We start from the raw sequence: 12,597 nt of genomic DNA on the forward strand, positions 1-12,597 counted from the left end.
TTTCTCATTCCTAGAATAAGTTGCACATGAAGACATCACTGGTCCTCATTTTCAGTGTGTATGTTTGAATACGGAGGAACATCTTTCCTCTGCTCTCCATCAATTCCCTACTCTCCATTTAGAATAATTTCGAATAGTAAAATTGGAAAAAGAGAAAATAAATCATGTGAATAAACAGTTGCAGAAAATTCACCAGATATTTCTGACCAGTTCAACCAATGTGAACTAGTAGGGAAATACGTGGACACCTCATTCCCACTGGCACTCAAAGTCTCTGGTTAGGCAATTCTTAGGAATATGGGGAACAAGATGAAAAAGCAAGGAATGGTATCAATTGCAGGAAAAAAAAAATTGGAGAAGGATCCAAGCAATTTTCTTCATTGGGCTGCCGAAAATATTCAGCTTATTACAGTGCGGAGACTTCTTTCCCAAAAGGCCACTCATGTGAATAGTAGGGATGATGATGAGTATATCCCTCTTCGAGAAGCCTGCAGTGGACACTTAGACATTGTCAGTGAGTTGGTGTCTCAAGCGGCACATGCAATAACTGTAGATGACTGCACACCCCTGCACAGTGCATATACGTGGCTTCTTTCTTACTTCATCATGATACAGATACCAATGCCCAAACTATTGGACTCTTTTTTTAAAAATTTTTTTTGGTCTGGTCGTTGGTCCTGAACCCTGGGCCTGGACGCTCTCCCTCAGCATTTCAGCTCAAGGCTAGCGCTCTACCACTTGAGCCACAGCATCACTTTCGGCTTTTTTTCTGCTTATGCGGTGCTGAGGAATCGAACCTAGGTTCTCATGCATGCAAGGCAAGCGCTCTACCACTGAGCCACCTTCCCAGCCCAAATATTTTTGTTTGTTTGATTTTTGTTGTGGTGGTGTTTTTTTTTTTTGGTCGTACATGGGGCTTGAGCTTTGGGCTTGGGTGCTGTTTCTGTGCTCTTCAGCTCAAGGGGAGCACTCTACCACTTGAGCCACAGTTCCACTTCCCCAAACTAAAGGACTTTTGACAGCCTTACATCTTGCTTTCGAGAATTGAGATAGTAAAGATATGCTGGATAGCCTTCTGTTGAACCATTATATGAAACCAGGCCTGAAGAACAATATAGAAGAAACTGTATTTGATATTGCCAAAAGGATAATTATGTATCACTACCTCTATGAAGTTGTGAAAGGCTGTACAAATTGTTCACCGAAGTCCTAATGGTCGGGTTAAGGTTCTTAAATTTCAAAAATGCAAGTCCATCTTTTGTGTCCCTACAAAACATTTTCACAATCCAAATAAGAGCAATATCTTTTTTTTTGGTCAATCATGGGGCTTGAGCTCTGGGCCTGGGAGCTATCCCTGAGCTCTTCAGCTCAAGGTGAGCGCTGTACCACTCGAGACACAGCTCTACTTCCAGTTTTCTAGTTGTTTATTTGAGATAAGAGTACCACAGACTTTCCTTCCCAGGCTGGCTTTGAACCATGATCCTCAGATCTCAGCCACCTGTGTAGCTAGGATTATAGGCATGAGCCACCAGTGCCCGGCAGCACCAATATTTTACTGTAAAAATTCATGGATTCCGTGGAATTCTTCCAAGTGAATTTCCTGCCTTGGATGTAAAAATGTATTCAATAGATTTTGTATACATGTATAATAATTTCTTCAGAGTTTGTGATTTTTTAATCAGAAATAATTTTAATTTACCTGTTGAAATGAGTAGTACAGAAACTAAAATATTTCTGATGCTTGTCTGAAAAAGTATATTTTAAAATATTCTATATTCTATGTTTGCATAATGTTCATAATTTATTTTCTCCTAGATATACTTTGAATTCTACATTATTTTATAATATATAGGTTCATTAATGTGTCCTTTCCGATTGCATTCCATATAGAACAGTTTGATTCCTTTTTTTCTAGGTCTTAATATTATTTTTCTTTGGGATAAAATGTCAGTGTTGTCTAATTTGAAAAGTTTTGTAAAGTTTATGCTATGTAAACGCCTTTCTGAGATGAAGATTTAATACACTGATGTCAAACTAAATTTAATAATATGAAATATGTGTATTGTTACACTTGTAATTTTGTAATCAACTTTTTAATAACTGTTTTTCATTTCTTGCATCTGAAGAATGAAAAATATGGAATACTTCTCAAATTTTCATATTATCCTTGTGCAAGTGCCATGTTAATGTCTGTATTGTAATTTGAGTATATGTGCTGCTGAAGCAGGTAATATCCTCTAAATTTAAGTAGTTAATGATGCAATCTTTATACAGGCTTATATCTATGGGTGCCTACTTGTAAGAAGGAAACCATATTGTTCCTAACAATGCTATCGATCTTATTTCCCTTAAATTCTGTGAATAGTGGAAAAAAATTATATTGATCAGTCGATTGCTCACATTTGCAAAATTTTTTTGTCAATGACTATATTAAGTCTTTTTATTTGGTATTTGATCGTACTCTTAATTATTTATAGATAGGTCCAAAGGTGATGGCTTTTTCAAGTACTTATTTATCCAATTGAATTAGCTTTGTGGACCTAATGGATTCCAAGTAAGCATTGCTTAAGAGCTACTTCTAAACTTCTTCAGCTGACAATTTCCCAAATGAGGTGTTACTGGAACAAATGTCTACCTGAGCCTTTACCCTTCTTCCATGTGGGAACAGACCAACTAGAATATCTTACCCTGACAGCAAAGATTTTCTTACTAGAACAAAACTAATCTTGGTTACAAGAGATCATAGAGAGATGAACCGTTCAAAATGAACTGTTCAGACTAGAAGGTATTTTATCAAAATATAATTGTTTATTATACCTTCCATTTCAAAAGTAGCTAAAGCCAAGAAGGTGGAAAAATTGTTCGTATGCATGATTACTTTTTGTTCTGTCCTGTCTACGATCCAACCAGGCAGGAAATTACACTACTGCCTTTTTATAACCAAATATTTTCAGAGTTGCAGGAGAAGTGCATATGTTTCTCCTCGTTATTAGGCATTAAATTGATAATGTTTTAATCACAGAGTTTCCTCTTTCCTCCATGCTGTAAATCTACAAATGGTAAAACTTTAGGTCTAACTCTATCAAACACTGAGGTAGAGATAATGGAATAATACTTTAAAACAGAGTTGCCTTTGATACAGTAACTACAACAGAAAAATGCAAAATGTGTGCCTTTTAATTATATATAGTCATACATTTTACATTTATATGTGCTGATTTTATATTTCACACAATGAAACTTACTAGAATTAGTTGATAATTTGAAAAATAAATTGATATTTATTTTTTCCAATAAATAGAATTGGAATATAAATAATTAGGTTTAAAATATATATTAGACTATAAAAAGTATCAATGCAATGTTTTTAGTATAAACTTGTGATACATTATAACTGTTCTTTGCCTTCTGAATCCACATGGTAAAAAAACAATGTTTTCCTCTAATCTGTAATGGATTTTACTCTGCTGCTCTGATTATTGTTTTAACTCGCCTGTCCCAAACTGTTTTTCTCCATATTTCTGAAGCATTCCTACTGATTATGCCCAAATTTTGCTAAGATGTCTAAAAAATATTATTTTTCTGCAGTACCCATGGGTCCTAGGATCCCAGGTCCCAGTTACCTGCATCATCAGATAACAGGGGCAAGACTTTTCACCAAGGCCCATGCAACATATCAACACAAAGTAATTGAAGACCCATCTCAATTACGCATTTCCTATATTTCAGGGCCCCAATTCCTTGAGATGCAGGAATTAGCAGTAAACAATTGTGAAATGCAAGGCAACTTAAAATGAAGGATGAGATCACAAAATTTGAGAGAAAGTACTGTAATTCAAACATTCAACTTACAGATGACCAGTCAATATGAGTGAACAAGTTCACAAAGTGTCATATGTTTATTTTTAATACCCCTCACCTATGATTAACGAAAGATTTTATTCCAACATAAGTGGGCCAAAAATAGTTCCTGGAAGGACAGATCCATAATTGGTCTACCAAAGCCCGAAAAGTTGACTTAGAGGTCAAATGTAATTCAGAAAAACATTTGAAGCACTAAGGAGTGCTTCAAAACACTGGGACTTCAGTACAACATGGTTCTGTGGTATAAAATTGTCACTCTCAAACCAATGATAATCTACATTTAATCTGAAAGTATATTCATTTTCAAATATACTTTTTAAAATAAATTTCGCCAAAATAACATTTGACAAGTTGATGATACTTAGTGACATTACAAGTTTTTCAAGGGTAGGGAGCAAGTTAAATAGAGTTGAATTATTTATACAGCACTAATGCCAAACATGTTCAACCATTCATTAAAGTGTAGAAATACTACCACCCACAATTTGTGTTTTTCAGTAAGAGCCTTTCAGAAATGTGTTAAATAGATCAACCTCCTAAATTTCAAACCCAAACATTAGCTAATAAATTTCATCATTTAATAAGGTACATTTTAAAAAATCACAAATAGTTGCCTTATTATATGTTATTTTATGTTTTCCCTCTGTCTAACATAGTAAGAAATGTGACTTTAAGTCTTGAATATGGGTACTTATCAGAGATATGACAAACATAGTATCTGTCTTCTACTTCTATCATATTCCTCTCTAGGAATAAATTTTAATTTTCTTCTTTTTCCAAAACTTATTGGTAGTAGAAAATATTATTCCATGTAAAATAAAAGAATCACACCATTGTACAAAGCCATTTATAAAAATTCATAGTTAGGAATACATTCTAAGCCATTTTTTAACTTTCTTTTTGACTAAAGATTAATCTTACAAACAGTTGAGAATAAAATCATGTTTAGGTGCTTCCCATCTCCAGTCTTGCAAATTGTTGCTGCAGATGAATGAATTATGGAAATATAAACTGGCATCAGTTAAAGAATATGCAGGATTGAAACTCCATGGAATGTATATAAACTTTTCAAAGTATTAATAGACAGTTTAACAGAATGACAATCAGGAAGTTGAAACCAGAGAGGAATTATAGTAAAGACATAGAATGAATGAAAAATGAACAAGGGGCAGGTACAGTTAGAATACTGAATGTACACATATGATGAAGGAAGTGGTAAATTGGAAATAAATCTTGGAGAAAGGGTTGGTTGAGAATGATGGAAGGAGTGACTCTGATCTAGGAGTATTGGACAATTAGATGGATATATTTAATTGTAACACAATTGCACAACCCTTTAAAATTCAGTTAAAAAACACAACAAGAAACAAAAACACACAAAAATCACAACCAAACAGCAATCTCTAGAGAGTATGAATATGACCACTCAAAATTTTAATCAGTTAATGAAGGGCAGTCTTGGGAAAAGCAAACAAAGCTGTTCAAAGAGGGAAGTTTGGGATAGGGAGAATTTTGAACAGAATTAGATTGTCTAAGGTTATAAATCACCTATATCTGCTTCAAACCGTATCTTTCTTCTACGAGTTTTCTGTCTGAACTGGATAATCCAGTCCTGAGACACACTTGGTAGCTTGTGAGGTAGAATGGAAGAAACAAGATCAAGAACGCATTACTCCACTGGAGAGAAAACAATCCTCTATATTTTCTCTAATCTCTCTTCACTACTCTTTCTTGATACTTTTAAGTCAAATTGCTTTTGAATTATATTTTTTCTTCTTTCTTCTGGCAAAGTAATTGGTCAAAGTAATTTCATTAAATATTATTTGCCATTTTCTTCTTTCATGCTGTTTAATTGGCCAAGTGAGTCCATAAAACTTCCCTCTTGCATTTGGTTGCCATGAAACAACATCTATTTTAATGAGGAGAAATCTAAAGTAAATCTTTGTCTCCAGAAAATTGTCCAAGAGGCTGTGATCACAAATATTTGGCTATATATTTTTTCTTTTACCTTGAAAGACTTCTTGTATCTAAAGTGCCCACAAAAATAAGTACTCCATGACTTGGTTCAATCAGAATTGTCTAACCTCAAAGATATATTTGCTAACAAGATGTTTAGAGGAAACCAAAAAATACTGCACTTTTTATCTTCTCTCTTAAGATTCTCCTTAGATACCATGTCAGGAACAGTGAAGTTATTCTATGCAAAATTATTTCAATAGATTATTTCTCTCTTGGTCTTGCATTTGTTCACCAAGTTGTATGGAGGAGAATAGAGTTAAATCACCCATACCTTGGAAGAAAGTGTCTGTTACAAAAGGACAATGCTTCTATGTCCTACTTCTATGTCCTCTTATCTTTTGCCGGAGTTCCAATTAATCACAGGTTCTTGGCTTCAAGTCTAGTGAAGCTGAAGGACCATACGGGCTCCACCACTGCTACATCTTCATTATTTCTCTTTTAAAACTCTTTAAGTTGCCTCATTTGGATGTGGAATATATTTTCATGTCTTCATTCAATCAGTTCTGCATTGTAGTGAGCCAAATGCGCTCTGTAAAATCACTTTAGGGAGTAAAAATACTAACACAATTTATATCATAAATTTTGGCCTCCCTTCACTGCTGAAGTCATTATGCTTAGCTAAGGCTTCTAAGAAAATTTTTTTATTATTTTTTCCATTTGCTCAATTCTTTTCTAAACTTTTTGGCATATGTAATAAAAGAAGTCTTCACTATCTCATATTAATAAGAATATTATTTTTTGTGAGCCACTTAGAAATGTCAAATCATTGGTTTGAAGTTTCCAATCAGAATTTTTTTCTGTGTTTCACTGCTTCACGTCCAAAGACATTGTGGAAAGTGTTACAAACAGAAATGTGTAATACCAACACCTTCTTTTATTGTGGAGGGCACTTTCCCCCTAAATATTTTGACTCAAATTATCTTTTTCAGAGAATTACTGTTTGGCAATTAAAGGTAAATTTACAAATTTTGATGCCTTATTTTTTTAAGAACTTTTAATTTAAATTCCAATACAATCTGGTTTCAAACAGTGAGAATATAGTTCCTGGGTAAGGACAATTCCAAGGGAACCTAGAGGACTTACAGCAAGGTTTCTGAGGTTTGTTTGTTTAGTGTGAAAAAGAGCCATCTTCATCCACATTGCTCCCTCTCTACTAAGTCTCCTTGGATTTCTTTGCATGAAAGCCTATTCTTCCAGGCAATTTTAAATTTTCTTAATAGGCTAAGTTGTTAAAAAATTTTGAACAGTTAAATTTTACTTGTCATAACTTTAAAACCCTTGAAAATCCTTTATCAGAACAGCAAATTCTCCAATCCTAATTCCACCTTTACCATCAAAATGTTAACATGCTGTTTTCATGATATAGTATCCATGCAGCTATTATTTTCTAGAGGCTTTGTTATGCGTATATATTACCATATTAGACGATGATAAGCAAAATGAATTCCAAGATATGGAACCAGATTTTTTTTTCATTTGTGGTTGTTGTTTTTGATGAACTATGTGATTTCTGTTTTCTTTGGGGTGTTCCCCTATGGTTTATCCCTGCTGTATGGTGAGACAATGGTAAGCATAATGGTGAGACAAAGGACAAAAGGCAAACCAATGCAGTAGCAATACTCACAAGACAATATTTTGGAAATGTACTTCACAACTTGTGAGCGGTGAAGGGGTGAAGGAAAACTGTGAGAAAAATGAGGGAGTGTTACCAAGGTTGAAAAGTTATGATTTAATACCTTACAATTATTTTAACCCCACTGTACATCTTTGTTATAATAAAATTGAAAAAATAAGCTGCATAAAATATAATTTCACTGTATTGGCACAGTAAATAATATTCTTTATGTAGTAACATTTTAAAAATCAATACTATTTGGCATCTAATTTGAATTAATTCCCCCTTCTTTATCAGAGGGTAATCAACTTGCATGTTATCCAACTAGACAATATTTTCACAATATACTTGCCAAATTTTTCGAAAAAGAATAAATTTAGTATTTTCTCATTCTAAAACAGAAAACAGTTTAATGCTATGGAAACCCATAACTTTTAAAAGTAAGTACGTTTTTAAGAGGACAGAATATATGTGTTCTTCAAAATTCCTATGACTAATAACTACTCATTTTTAAATTCTCAACATACCTAAGAGATTCAAAACAGTACCTGTTTGCATGTTATGTACTTCTGCAATAGATGCAGTTTCCAATGGGGTGTTACAGATTGAGAAGTAAATAGAAAAATAGCCACATTCTGATAGAGGATAAAACTGTGAAGCATGTGTAATAATTAATTATTCAAGAGTAAGCAATTTTTTATAAGAGTAAGCTATTATGTCTATGACCATCAATCCCAAGATTTATGCCATAAAGTCATACTAGCCCAACAGTTTCCAACTTGTAAGGGACACCTTAAAATTCCTTAATTCACATCATGAATACCTTATCTCTATTTTGAAAAAATACTACACCTCTGCTAATGTGACACCCTCCTTGTTCTGAAAAGAACACCACCATAAACTGAGCTGCATCATTTTTCCTCCACTGGTATTCTTGACATGAGAACACTTGCAAATATTATTTATATTTATACTTTTAAGTTATCATAGATATTCACTATGCTAAGATAGGAAAATTATGATTCAAAGCTCACCCAGGCAGGAAGGTTTCTTAGAATCTTATCTCCAAAAACTTCTCCACAAAAGCCAGACTCAAGTAGCACTGAGGTTGAAGTGGTAGGGCATGAGCCTTGAGCATAAACAGGCTCAGAGACCCTATCCAGGCCAAGAGTTCAAGCTCTAGGACGAACCAATAAAACAAAAACAAAATTGAAAACAAACCCCAAACCTAGCATTTTTCTCCATGTATACAGAGGAACGTAAATAAGGAAATGGCTTCCTGTAGTACATATAGGGAGAAGAAAGCAGATGTCACACAATTACTCTCTCCATACCATATTAAACCAAACCCTTAAAAAACTGGTTTTTCTAAATGTATAAATTAATGTCATCCATTTCTTGGCAACTCTGTCTAGATCATTCATATTAACATGGTATACATGAACTGTGCGAATTATCTATTAACTATGTTCTAAATATAACGCTATTGAAATAACATCTAGGCAAATAGAATGCCAGAAACTTTTGTGAATTTTTCAAATAATCCATGTACTTAAAAAGAATTTTGTAGTATCCTATAGAATATGAAATTACAAACAAAACCAAAAAATATATTTTAAATCTAAATTCTAATTTAACAAGGTCTACAGAGTCCTACATTAGACGAACTTTGCTATTTCTCCAGACTTAAGCTTTTGTAATCCTTCAACATTTATTTGGAATCCAACAGAATGAGGCTTACTTACTTCTGCAAGTTTTTGGATGGGAATCATGAGCTATTTTGCATCTAGGAAATATTAGATGAAGTTTATTATAAAGCTAATATTTGACAATATTTTGACAATTTTTAAAGAAGAGAATATGTTTAGCAATGAAGCCATAACAAATAACTCAGCAAAAGTAGGTGCACTACTAAATCATTTGGCAAGATTACTATTGACTTCATCATTCCTTTGGGGGAAACTTAAACCTATATTTGCACTTTTTTGTTGGTTGTGGGGATTGAACATTGATCCTGGCTACTGTGTCTCAGCTCTTCAGCACAGCTTGAGCACTCTACTACTTTAGGTACAGCACCACTTCCGGGTTTTGGGGGTTAATTGAAGATAAGTGTTTCATGGACTTTCCTGACCAGGCTGGCTTTGAACCACAACCTCTGGACTCAACCTCCTGAGTAACTAGGATTACAGGCATGAGCCACCAGCACCAGGCTCATATTTGCATTTATGTGCACTTAATGTCACTATGTAGACAAAGAATGGAAATATGAACCAAATGATGTGACATTGCCGCTTTTCAGAATAATTAAGGTAGCAATATTTACAATATTTTGTTACATTAATGACTCATGAGCTATGGGTTTCTTACATTAGCATCCTCTTTCATCTTTGTAGATGTATATAGTATCAGGAAATGTTCATAGATAAATACAGAAAGACAGATTTTTAGAAAGCAAAGATCAGGTATGAAAGATCAGCATAGAAGGAGATACATTCATCACACTGAGATTAAGAACTAGCCTAGGAGATTTTGAATGCTAAAGGCAATGAGGAATAAGCCTAGTTGATAACTAGTTCTTTAATAACCAAAAATGGTTCCCTAGAATGGTTTCTGCTATACCTTAGTTACTATCATTTATTCTTTCCATCTGGAGTTAGTCCTTCTCTTCTGTCACAACTGTTAATTAGCCTCTGCCTTTTTGGTGTGATGACTGGCCAAAATAGTTTCCAAATCTCACTTACACTATCCTTCTCATTGTGATTAGCAGTGACCCCACTCAAAAGCCTGGAATATTTGAATTTCCAGAATTAATCTTCACCTGACATCTAAGCACATTCCTAGCATTAATTGCCATGACCTAATGAACAAAACATTTTTTCAACACAGTATCGATACTTAAAGTACATGTGTTAGTAACTATTGTCAGGTATCAGTATGGAAGGAGCAATTATATATTCCAAGTATGGGTTCTGTATTTTGCATTTACTAACTGTTCATTGTTGTTGTTGTTGTTTTGGCAGTCCTGGGGCTGAAACTCGGTGCTTGGGAATTATTCTTCAGGGTTTTTTTTCCTCAAGGCTAACCCTCCACCACTTGAGGCACAGGACCACTTCCAGTGTTTCCTTTTCAATTCATGTTGTACTGAGGAATTGAACCCAGGGTTTCATGCATGCTAGGCAATCACCATACCATGAAGCCACATTCCCAGAACCCTAAATGATTTTCTTAAGACGGCATTACATTTTCATTCTGTAACTCTGTATCATAATTTTAGCTAGAAATTTTTGCTAGAAAAGAGCATTGAACACAGTACTGAGTCCAGTAAGACTAGATGGACAATGGATAACTGTCACAGTGTAGCCAGGGCACAGAGGGACTTACCTCATGGAGCTGGTACAACAGACTGAGCGAGACAGCTCCTGACCCACAGGTTACCTCCAGAATGAGAGGACCACCTTGGTTCCATCCACATGGGGATGCTGGGCCACCTCCTCCATTGAATCAGTTCCTGAGAGAGAAAGTGAAAGAAAGAAGGTCAGAATTACACTTAAACCATATGCTGGTGGCTCAGGCCTATAATCCTAAGTACAATGGAGGCTGAGATATGAAGATCATGGTTTATAGCCAGCCCGGGCAGGAATACCTGTGAGACTCTTATCTCCAAAGAACCACCAAAAAACTGGAAGTGGTGCTGTGACTCAAGTGGTAGAGTGCTAGCATTGAACTGAGGAGCTCAGGGAGCTGTCCAGGCCCAGAGTTCAAGCCCCATGACTGAAAAGAAGTGGACTTCCCACCACAAGAAGTGGGATGAATAGCACCCATTGTCTTAGGGAGCATGGCAGAGAAGTCAGGCCGAGCTTCCTGTCAGCTGGGAGTCATTAGTAGGTCACCCGGCTTCTCTGTGCCTCAGTTTCCCCAGCTTCAAAACTGAAAAAAGTGAAAGATTCCGTTACTCATGGGGATAGAGTAATAAAGAAAGAGAGCCATGTTTTGTTTCATAATCCCATACCTGTTGCACCGTTAATACACACCATCTGAGATCTTTCCGGGTATCTTCCTATCATATGCTCACAGAATTGCCAAGAACAGTATCAGATGGCCCCTCCATCTGTGCCTGTCCCTGCTCTAGAGATCCCTCTGTATCAATCCCTTGTTTCCTCACAACTGTCCCATGAGGAGATTGAAGTCCAATGGTTGAGGACCAACCCAGAGATTCACCTCTGGTCAAGAATCGGCTGCCGTGGACTGAGTTTGGGACAATCCATCTAAACCAATGACTGAGCGTGGCACTACATATCTACCATCCCAACTACAGAAGAATGGGCCTAGTGGCTCAGGCCTGTCACAGATAGGAGGACCATGATCCAGCCCAGCCTGAGCATATATTAATTCTCCATCTCAGAAATGCCCAAGACAGAAAAGCTTGACTCACATGGTAGAAGACCTGACTGGCAAGCTTAAGGCCTTGAGGTCAAACCCTAATATACTAATATACCCAAAAGAACCAGAGTCCCAATGCCAGAGGCTCATGCTTATAATCCTAGGTACTCAGGGGGCTGAGATCTGAAGATCACAGCTCAAGATTTAAAATAGGGTTGGCTTCACCCATCAGATGTCATGATTAGAAGACCCAGAGTCTGACCTATGGTGTTGCGCTCCATACTAGCAGAACTCGTATCCTTACTAAGTGTTGGCCATGCTCTCTGTCCCCCTTGGAAGCCATCCCCTGTAGGCCGCACTCCCAGGTCCTCCCAAGCTCCCACTGCCACCAACCAGGCCCAAGAGAGTACACAGCTCCATTGCACACAGACCCCTTGTTCTTGTAATTTAACAGTGCTGAGTCCCCTTCGAGCCTCTCACCCTTCTAGGCCCCCAGACCTCAGCTGTGAAGCCCATACATGCCCCAAAGATAGCAGGTAGAAGTTACCAAAGTATTCAGCCTCCTTGTTACAACCCACTTCTACACACCCCCCCCCCCCACACACACACAAACACACACACACATCCAGACCGGTGACAGAAGACTCCTCCATGCAGCACCTGCAATTTGCCAACTGATCATTCAACTGAGCACAGTCAGGCTGTACAAGGAAAAAGAT

The 12,597-nt window shown here is 36.3% G+C and overlaps 1 pseudogene; it reads right to left on the reverse strand.

Annotated features, from left to right (window-relative positions):
• Positions 1–2,130: 2,130 nt before the first annotated feature.
• On the reverse strand, positions 2,131–2,227 carry LOC122097227 (annotated as a pseudogene).
• Between the last annotated feature and the right edge of the window lie 10,370 nt (positions 2,228–12,597).

The sequence above is a fragment of the Dipodomys spectabilis genome, unplaced genomic scaffold (assembly GCF_019054845.1).
Source record: "Dipodomys spectabilis isolate Male_0828 unplaced genomic scaffold, ASM1905484v1 ptg000418l, whole genome shotgun sequence".
In the NCBI taxonomy this organism is placed as follows: Eukaryota; Metazoa; Chordata; class Mammalia; order Rodentia; family Heteromyidae; genus Dipodomys; species Dipodomys spectabilis.